Here is an 11,408-nt window from a genome sequence, read left to right as displayed (position 1 = left end):
CCTGCCAAAAAATGGGGTGCTGTACTATTATGGGAAGCTTATGTGATGTGTGTGTTCATATACTGTAATGAAATCCTCATTATTTTCCCCAAGTCACGTGTTTAACCCCTTAAGGACACATGACATGTGTGACATGTCATGATTCCCTTTTATTCCAGAAGTTTGGTCCTTAAGGGGTTAAAAATAAAAAAAGTTGCACGGACTTTAAAGATGGTTTTGAAGTAGAGAACTCTGTATTTTGCTAAATATTAATATGATTGTCTAACGTGAGTAAACATAATTACATTGGTGTGATTCTGTAATTAAATGTTGCACTTTGTTTTCTGCAAGACGGAACGTTAACTATTAATTGGTTGCAGACTCCTTGTGATATTTGTACGCAAACCTATCTGTCCTCTCGCTTTCTGTCTCTGCCCCTCTTGACTCATGTCTCTGACTGCCTCTCTATTTCTAACTGGATGGCTGTTCACTTTCTTAAACTTTAACCCGTCCAAAACAGAGCTTCTCGTCTTTCCTCCCTCAAGAGTTGCTACTCCCTTGTCTGTCTCCCTCCAAGTCAACAGCACTACCCTCACCTCTACCTTGCAGGCTCTCTGCCTACTCATCAGCTCCAAGCTCTCCTTCACCGCTCAAGTCCAGTCACTTGCCAAATCCTGTTGCTTCCATTTTAAAGACATAGCGCGCATCCGCCCTTATCTAACAAAGGGTGAGTCCAAGGTGCTGGTCCATGCGGCTATGCTCTCTTGCCTTGATTACTGCAATGCTTGCCCAATTATAGTGTATAATGAATACAGCGGCGAGGCTCATCTTCCTGTTTGCCCGCACCTCCCAAGCCTCCCCCCTTTTATTAGTCCCTGCATTGGCTTCCAGTAAGATATAGGTCTCAATTTAAAATTCTGGTACTCACAAATCTCTACAAATGCTCATACCTACCTATCCTCACTAATACACAAGTATGTCCCAAGGAGCATAGAAAACAGGCAGCACTCCAGGATTCAAGTGGGCACCGTTTATTAGAGGGTAGGTAACTTCAGTAGTTTCGGCTCCTTAGAGCCTTAATCATGCATAAAGTATAAAGGCAGTTGTGTGTGTATTTATAGCACAAGGCTTATTAATCACATGGTATTAATCAATTAGTATAAAAGAAATGTGGTGTGAAGTGCCATAAAAATAAAATATGACATGAAATCCAAGCGTACTGGAGAGGAAGAAGTTCATATATTTAAGTCCAAAAAGAAATCATTATCAAACATGATTAGACATAAAAATAAAATTAAAATTAAAACAAAATTCTATGCAATATAATATGAATTCCGGTAGCCTAAATACAAATACAGAAACAATTATGAAACAATTATGTAATCGAGTATAATAGAACATACATGTACCATTTTGTCCACAAGGTCCAATAGGCTTCTTTCATTTTTAATAGGCCGAATCGATTGCCACCTCTCCTGAGGAGTGGGACATGGTCAATGACCTGAAAGTGTAACTGGGATACATTATGATAGTGGTCATTAAGATGGGCTGGTACTGTATGTTCTGTCTGTTTTGTTCTAATAGTAGGTTTATGTTTTATTAAGCCTTTTTCGAACCTTCAGCGTGGTTTCTCCTAAATAAAGAAGACCACAAGGGCATTTAAGTACATGGATCACAAAGGTGGATTGCATGTGGAAAAAGCACTTAATTCCATAGGATCTACCTGTGAGTGGATGGAACAATATATCTTCCTTGATAACAGAGTTATAAGAACTACAATTATGGTACGGAAAAGTGCCATATACATAGATATGTACGTAGATAAATAACGCAGAGTTTAGACTTTAGATACACCTAAACCTGTCACACACATTCTGTGGTCTCTTGTAGGAGAATAATGGAGGGGGACTGGAATCCACGGATCTCTGGAAAAGATTTCCTTAAGATTCCCTAGTGTTACGGATAGTATGTGCTACTCTCTTTCTATGTGTGGCATTACTTACCTTCGCCGAGCCCCACAGAACCCCCTCCTGCCGCGTGGTCTGACCGCTCCAAGCGACCGCAAATAAAGTATACAACTCTTCTCTGGTACCACTCCATATGCCAAAGATGTCATCGATGAATCTCCACCATGAGCAACAAAAAGATGGTGCGCATACACGTGTCCGGCTTCAAGCCCACCCAAGAAGGGGCTATATTAGAGCTATATAAAGGGGCTATATTAGAGCTATATAAAGGGGCTATATTAGAGCTATATAAAGGGGCTATATTAGAGTCCATTGTCATGCCCCTCAGTTGTCTATAATATGTCACCAAACAAAACACAAATATGTACTGTTTAGGCCCCTACACTCTGCTGAAGGCGTACTTCTGTCCTCTGTGTTAATACTCCCACCTCTGATGCTCACCTCCAAGACTTCTCTAGGGCTGCACCGTTCCTGTGGAACTCACTTCCCTTCTCCATTAGAATTTCACCCAATATCCATTCCTTAAAAAAATTATTGAAAACTATTAATAGCTTTCCTCCCTGCACCCAGTTTCTTGTCCTGCAACTGTCTTTGTGTGTGTGTAAAAAAAAAAATGTGCATATTGTAATACCTTTTTTATTGGACTAACAGAATTTTTTTAATGACAAGCATTTGGGAGAACCTCCCTTTCTCAAGTCTAAAGCATTTCTGAGCAAGACCACACATAGAATTCAAAGATGAGTTGTGATACAGGGGTTAAAGCATCATGAGTGCAGATAAGACACAGGTTTGATTGAAAATAGACTCCATTCTTGCAGAGTGTTGTAAATATCTTGTGTGAAGATCAGAGCGAGGGGGGGGGGGGGAGACAGAGGAAAAAAACAAGCAATTACTTATATTAAGAATGCATGAATTCCCATCCAAGAGTTACAGGATATGCACGAAGGCCTATATCCAGCATACCCAGTCATACACACATACACTCACATGTGCATACACATAAACAGATGGCAACTTATCCCTTCACACCATACATGTGTATAATAAGGATAAAGCTACTTATCTTATGTGTGCAGCTTCCCAAGGTCCATTCCCTGTTGGTGACCTCATACAAAAATGATCTAGTACAGACAATATGGGATACAGCTGTATATCTGATAATTAAAATAACAAAACAATAGTGTAACACTGTTATAGCATATGAAGCAATGCCCCTGCTAAATCTAGAACTCCCAGTTTTAAAATAGCCTTCAGGTTGTCTTCCCTTATAAGGGAGATCAGGATCCACCATTGTTGATTATACTCCAAAACGAAAATCAGGAATCAGGTTGGTAGGTATAAATGGATTTACTTATCAATAAAAAGGTATAAAATATAAAAAAGATACTAGGTCACTGGTCCAACGCGTTTCTTCTCCACAGAGACTTCCTCAGGGACCAAAACTTATACAGTTACAATCATAAAACATTCTTAGTAACAGTATTTTGTCCTACCCACTCCCTGTTCCCATTCCATTAACCCCTTAAGGACACATGAAATGTGTGACATGTCATGATTCCCTTTTTATTGCAGAAAATTTGGTCCTTAAGGGGTTAAATAGGGTGATTTCTGATGTCCTCCGGTGTGCTGGGGGGAGTTCCTGTTCCAATCCATTTTCTCCCCTGTTAAGCTCATCAGCTGTTTGAAATGATGCAATCGACATTGTGTGGATCCGTGTTCTTACTTCCTGCGGCTTGCGTTCCACCACCTTCTTCCGTGCGTTCCAAATGTTGAATGCAACTTTATTGACCACAAGGTCCCAGATTGTGTCTGAAACATAATGGGTTAATTTGCAAATATCTATTTTACAGGAAACCAAGTATCTCAATCATAAATAAACTTGGTTACAACCCCTATAATATTCAAACAGTGTCAATAAACGTTGTGTATTCCATATTATTCCTGTTCATCTGAATTCTCCCACCTGACCGGCTCAAAATGGTTAATGGTTAGATGCTATCACTCCATAACCAAATGTAGACCAGGATTATTACTTTTATGTATTCAAAATTAATTTCCTCATCTGCCAACTGATAGGGTCTAAAGTAGTGGTTATATAATACCACTCCACAGAATACAAAATATTAAATCTAAATAAAATAATTTTAAAATAAATGTTAGTGATGTATACAAAATAAATTGTGCTAATTTAGATGAACAAAAAAAATGATTTTTTTCCCCTGATGTTCCTGATGGTTTTGGCATGTTCCAACATCCTGACTTTAAAGCACCATTTGGTTCTTCGCACATATTGCTTGCCGCACGGACACTGCAGTAAATACACCACAAAGTCCGTGCGGCAAGCAATCCATGTCCTAACTGGAAATTCCTTTCCTGTTATGTTACTCTCAAAAGACGTGTTTTTTGCCAAATTCATAGTCTGGCAGGCTTTACATTTACCAAATCCTCTAAAACCTGGATCTCTTGGGTCCTTTTCTTGTTTAGTAGTTTGTATCTCTCTTGCATAACTAGGGGCCAAACTAGGTCATATGTATCAACACTTTAAAACGCATTCCAATATGTTTATTCTATCAATATACAAAGTACTATGTGTAGACCTATGCTTTCCTATATTCCTATGCATGTATGCTTATATATGTGACTGCATTTATATTTGTGTATATGAGTTCATGTGTATGTACTTTAATCTTTTTTCTGCTATACGTTTGTGGTGAGGGTAGGAAGGTATCCCCTCACGGGTCTTTTAGAGCAGCTATTTATCACATTGTTTTTGAAGCACCATCCTTCACACTAAACTCACAAGTGTTATTCATGTGCATGTATGTATATGTGTTTGTGTGTATACATGCATGTATGTATATGTGATTAGGTATATGGATACATATACATATATATGGTTCTATGTATGTGTAGGTACATGTATTGGTGCTTGTATGTGGATGTTTGTGTAGGTGTACATGTACATATATTTGGGCATTTGGTTTATTTTATAAGTATATTGTTGTATGTACTTGTACTTGTGTATACTTGTACATATTCACTACTTGTGTATATGTACATGGGTGAGTGTGAGTATGTGTGTATGCTGGATATAGGCCTTCATGCATATCATGTAACTTTTGGATGGAAATTCATGCATTCTTAATACAAGGTATTATTATTTTTATTTTGTTTTATTAATATTGTTTTACTCCCTCCTCCTAGCACCATCTTTTGCGCTGTCTGCTTGTTTTTTTTCCTCTCTCTCTCCCTCTCACTCTAAGATCTTCACACAAGATATTTATGACCCTCTGCAAGAATGGTGTCTATTTTCTAACAAACCTGTGTCTTATCTGCACTCATGTCGCTTTAACCCCTGTATCACAACTCATCTTTAAATTCTATGTTGTCGTCTTGCTCAGAAATGCTTCAGACTTGAGAAAGGGAGGTTATCCCGAAAAATTGTGATTAAAAAAATTATAATTGTATCTGTTTTTTTACATCTACATCACTGGACTAATATGGCTACAATCTCTCTCTCCTCCCCCCCAAAGCACCCAGTGAATAACAACCTAGTTTTCTACCCTACCCTTACCTTTTGTGTTACTATACCCCACTCTCTCTAGCATGTAAGCTCATTGAGCAGGGCCCTCAATCCCTCATGTGCGTCTAACTTGTCACGTGTCTTAATCCACCCATTGTACAGCACTGCGGAATTTGTTGGTGCTTTATAAATAATAATAATAATTTAAGTGAGACCTACTTTTGATACATTATATACGGAGAAGAATGTGATAACGACATTGCGTTCATTTTATCCTAAGACTACATAGACGTTCAGTCCAAATGAAAATTTGACGAGAGCAAATAGGGCAAGTGCTGCATACTACACCCTACTGAGCAGGGATTGCTCTTGTTTCTATTTGATGTCTATGCAAGTTTAAAGTAACTGACAATCAATTGAGATCTCTCGGAGGTACTGTGTGTTTAATATTTTTCTTTAGAGAAAACCTAGTAAGCCAAATTGCTTCATGTCGCAAGCCTCAGGCCAAAATCAAAGGCTGGGTACAATAAAACCAACAACGCAGTACCGTAATTGAATTATAAGCCCTGCTGTTAAGATTAATTTATTTTTATTGCTTCATACAAGCAACTGCAATGTAAAATATGTATATTTGTGAATGTGTTAATGGAGTGATAAGTAAATTAAATTGTTAATCTGTGTTTAGGTAGTAAGACTCAGAATTCCCGAGGGCTGAGCAACACGTTGTATAGTCTGTATGGCTCAGGTGTTGTTCTCTAGTTCTTTCCTGACTGTGCTTATTACTACAACATAACATCCTTCAGGAATTTGATTTGTAGAAACAGAAAACAAGGTTCTCCCATGGGAATGGATCCTACCTACTAATTTAAAATAATTTTTCTTCCTAATTAGCACCTTTGAAACAATCACTTTGGATAATCTCATAGGTAATGAGTCCATCCCCCTTGTAGCTAGAGGCACTGAAAATATTGTTCCAAATTATTATGCAAATTCTATTTGTGTCACAAAGATGAAATATTTAGTTTTTCAGTTTAACTCATGGATGGCATTGTGTCTCAGGGCTCTTTTGAGTGAAAGCAATGAAAACTGAAAACAATCTCGGACACCTGTGATAATTAGATTGCCAGGTGAGCCCAATTTAAGGAAAACCTACTAAAGGAGGGAGTTCCACATTATTAAGCAGAGCACCATTTTCATGCAATATGGGGAAGAAAAAGGATCTCTCTGCTGCCGAAAAGAGTGGTATAGTTCAATGCCTTGGACGATGTATGAAAACATTAGATATTTCACGAAAACGTAAGCGTGATCATCACACTATTAAGAGATTTGTGGCTGATTCAGAGCACAGACGGGTTCGTGCAGATAAAGGCACATTGAGGAAGATTTCTGCCAGATCCATGCATCGGATCAAGAGAGCAGCTGCTAAAATACCATTACATAGCAGCAAACCTATATTTGAAGCTGCTGGTGCCTCTGGAGTCCCACGGACATCAAGGTGTAGAATCCTCCAGAGTCTTGCAACTGTGCATAAACCTTCTATTCGGCCACCACTAACCAATGCTAACAAGCAGAAACTGCTGCATTGGGCAGAAAAATACATGAAGACTAATTTTCAAACAGTCCTGTTCACTGATGAGTGCTGTGCAACCCTGGATGGTCCAGATGGATGGAGTAGTGGATGGTTGGTGGACAGCCACCCTGTTCCAACAAGGCTGCAACGTCAGCAAGGCGGTGGTGGAGTCATCTTTTGGGCCGGAATCATGGGAAGAGAGCTGGTCGGGCCCCTTTAGGGTCCCCGAAGGTGTAAAGATGACCTCTGCAAAGTATGTGGAGTTTCTGACTGACCACTTTCTTCCCTGGTACAGAAGGAAGAACTATGCTTTCCGTAATAAACTCATCTTCATGCATGACAATGCACTATTTCATGCTGCAACGAATACATCTGCATCAATGTCTGCTATGGGGATAAAAGGAGAGAAAGTCATGGTGTGGCCTCCATCCTCCCCTGACCTCAATCCTATTGAGAACCTTTGGAGCATCCTCAAGCAAAAGATCTTTGAGGGTGTGAGGCAGTTTACATCCAAACAGCAGCTCTGGGAGGCTATTCTGACACCTTGCAAACAAATTCAAGCAGAAACTGTCCAAAAACTCACAAGTTCAATGGATGCAAGACTTGTGAAGCTGCTATCAAATAAGGGGTCCTATGTTAAAATGTAATGTGACCTGTTAAAATGTTTATAAAGTTAAAATGTTATAAGTTTGATTGAAATAGCTTTTGATTTCAGTAAATATGCTGCAAACACAACAAATGACAATTTTCAGTTCTTTACAACCTATAAAGTGTTTTGAAACGTACTGTGTGTAATAATTTGGAACAGTGCATTGTAAGTTTAAAATTAAAAAAAACTTATCATTAGGAGGTTTGTTCAATAAAATTTGAATTGTACTCTTAATAGTTGATAACATAAGAATTATGCTGACTGTTAAATCAATTATTTAGGTAAATGAGAAATATAATTTGCATAATATTTAGAACAGGGTGTATAGTACTATATATTCTATAAGAAATCTGTGTCTTTTTTTTAATCCTTCATCACCCCATAAACCTCTCAGATGTATACATGGGGGTATTGCTGTTTAGAAGAAGAATCTTACCGTGGTATGTGTGAAAACTAGGGATATATCGATTATTGTTTGTCGATTTATTAGAGCCGATGTTAAACATATTTCTAGTTTACCGATGTTATTTAACGTACCTCTCCCAGTCACTGAATGCATAGAAACGTAGACATAGTAAAATATTAGTGAGTGTGGGTTAAAGTGCAGGCAGCCTCTGAGTAAAAAGTCAAATTTTACAAATAATTTACTATATGTTAGACTACATGGTTAAATTAGCGATGGTATGTGTCCGAAGTATTTAAGAAGGGTATATATATTTAGGGATTTGTCCTGATATGATATATTTTGTAGATCTCCTAACAGTTTGTTCTTCTGTTCGGGTTTTTTGTTTGTGCATAGTATCAAAGCTGTATGAGCTCCGAGGTGGAATGCGGACACCATCCGAGCGTCATGTCGTATGACGCCACGCCCGGGGGTCTCTGTGCATGCGTGTTTAAATGCAGAAGACCACAGGGAATTACAAGCTCCTGAAGAAGTCACTTTAGATGAAACGCGTCGAGCTGAGCACAGGCGAGGTGGACACGAACCCAGAGGTCCAACAGTAGTAGTCAGGTTCCAATCTTTGGGCCCAAAGGAATTCTGTGGACTAAGCTGTATTCAGAGGATCGGGTGATATCTTTCTGCCATTTAGGAGTATGCACTTTCGCACTATTATTGCATTATTTGCCACTTCTCCATGTGTATGTGTTTGTCTATTTTAATACTAGCTTATGTTTATTAAAGGTTTTGTTTAATATTAATTTTTTGCTTTCTTTTTATGTGGATTCTTCATACGAGCTGGTAATTACAGTAGTGATTGTGGCGCTCGAGTTCCTTTGTTTTTTTTTTTCTATAGAAACATAGAATGTGATGGCAGATTAGAACCATTTGACCCATCTAGTCTGCCCAATTTTCTAAATACTTTCATTAGTCCCTGGCCTTATCTTATAGTTAGGATAGCCTTATGCCTATCCCACGCATGCTTAAACTCCTTTACTGTGTTAACCTCTACCACTTCAGCTGGAAGGCTATTCCATGCGTCCTCTACCCTCTTTGTAAAGTAATACTTCCTGAAATTATTTTTATGCATCTTCCTCATGCAGAAACTCCAACCAACAGGCCAATCTTCACCTCATGTCACCCCTTTCTGTGCATCCCTGCATGCTGAGTTCTGCTGAAGGCGGGGAGGTGAGAACATGAATAATCTACTATAATGTACTAGGCTGGCTGAAAGTGATAGGAGTGGGATTGCTGTTAGCATGTTCAGTTATTGCCAAATATATTGGCTCTGGAAAAGTATTCCAGAATATTCCAAATATTCCAGAAACACCTGAGTATTTTATGAGTGTCTGTGATTAGTGTATATTTGGTTATTTTTTTTATTATTTTTTTTAAAGAATATTGTGTAGGGCAGGTTTGGCAACCACTATTAAGCCACGCATTCCAAATGCAATAAATAGCAAAGGGCTTAATGTATTATATGACTTCTAACTGCTAAACATTGCGTAACATTCAGAGCAATAAAATGATCCTGCTAAATTAATTATTTTGTTTTGCGATATATTTTCTAAAGTTCCACTTGCGTACAAATCTTAATAGGGAAAACTGAAATTGTGTGTTGCTTATTTTTCTCATTTTTTAATGTTAATGTTAATGTTATGATAGTGTAAGAAAGCTTTACCTGTGTTATAACAATCCATGATGGTTCTTAATAAAATATAGGACATTTAAACACAGGCCTCCAGTGTGTACAAATTTCAAGATTTTACTATTTACATGATGATTTTATTAATGACACGGAGACGAGTATTATGCTACTCTTAATTTATTCCTCAGCAGCAAAGAGAAAAAATAACTTGAAAGAGAAAAATGAATAATATAACATATACAACCAACTCTGCCTAGTAACAGTGCAGCCAATCAGCTTATAGGAACAGTCTATAAAATGCCTTGATGTAGCCTCCAACTTCCTCTTCTTTGCCTTCAGAACCGAAGACCAAATAACCAGAAACTATCCACATCAGGAAAAACAGTCACCAATAAAGGAAAACAGAGCACCAGAGCGAAATCAAACTGTGGAAACATAGAAAACAAATGATAAAATCCAGACTCCTGATCTATATGCAATTCATTCAGAATATCTCGTCATTTGTAAGTGTGAACAAAACACAAAGAACCACACATTTGATATATAGATATATGAAAATAGCATGACATCCCAACATAACAAAATCAACCAATTGTCACTTACCGTGTGGTGGGAGGAGCTTCCACACAAACCATTCAGAAAAAACTTGAAACCTACCGGGTGGGCAGGCGGGAATAATACTCGCCTCCGTGTCATTAATAAAATCATGACTTTACGTCATGTAACTAGTAAAATCTTGGAATTTTATTAATGACCCGGAGGCTCCTATTATGCTAGTTTGAAAGCTGAGCCCAAACGAGAGAAGAAACTTGGTCAATCAGGCGGAAATAAACATCACGGAAGGTCGATTCATGAGACCAATCCACCACTTTCAAAATGTCGTCCAAAAGACACCCAATCCTAGAGGCTTTGGATGCCATGGCCCCCCTTACCGAATGAGCCGAGAATATAGAGGTATCAATCCTTGCTAGAGAGAGATCATCGTTGACCCAGCGAGCTAACGTTGTCGGAGAGACTGGAAGGAAAGGTGCCCGAAACGAAACAAACAGTCGGCATAAATCGGGTGAACGTAACTTCAGGGTACGATCCAGATAAACTCGAAGGCAAGCCACCGGGCACAGGGTAGGTTGAACAGAACATCTTGGATAGGAAACTGATTTCATAGCGGACTTAGTCCTCCGAGAAATGTTAAATGACACTCTCTCATTAGTAAAAGATATTGCATTCCAGTCCAAAGCTCTAACATCCGAAATCCTTTTGCTGGAGAGCAAACAAAGAAGCATGACCAGTTTCCAAGACAAATGTTTCAGAGATAACTCTTCATGAGGAAGCCATGAATCCAAAAATCGGAGTGCCACCATGACATCCCAGAATGATGAATATCTGGCCCTCGGGGGTCTAGAGAAACGGATACCTTTCAATAATCTACACACGAAAGGATCTTGTCTGATCGGTGATCCATCAAGCCCGTGGTGCCCAGCCGAAATAGCTGAACGGTAGACATTAATCATACGGTAAGCCAATCCAGATTCGAAAAGCGTAGTAAAAAAACTGAGTATTTCATTCAGAATGGCAGAAACTGGATCCAACGACCTTCCCACCCACCAGCCAGCCCACATGCGCCATGCGGAAC

Source organism: Pelobates fuscus, chromosome 13 (assembly GCF_036172605.1).
Source record: "Pelobates fuscus isolate aPelFus1 chromosome 13, aPelFus1.pri, whole genome shotgun sequence".
In the NCBI taxonomy this organism is placed as follows: domain Eukaryota; kingdom Metazoa; phylum Chordata; class Amphibia; order Anura; family Pelobatidae; genus Pelobates; species Pelobates fuscus.
Note: the sequence above shows the minus strand (reverse complement) of the source record.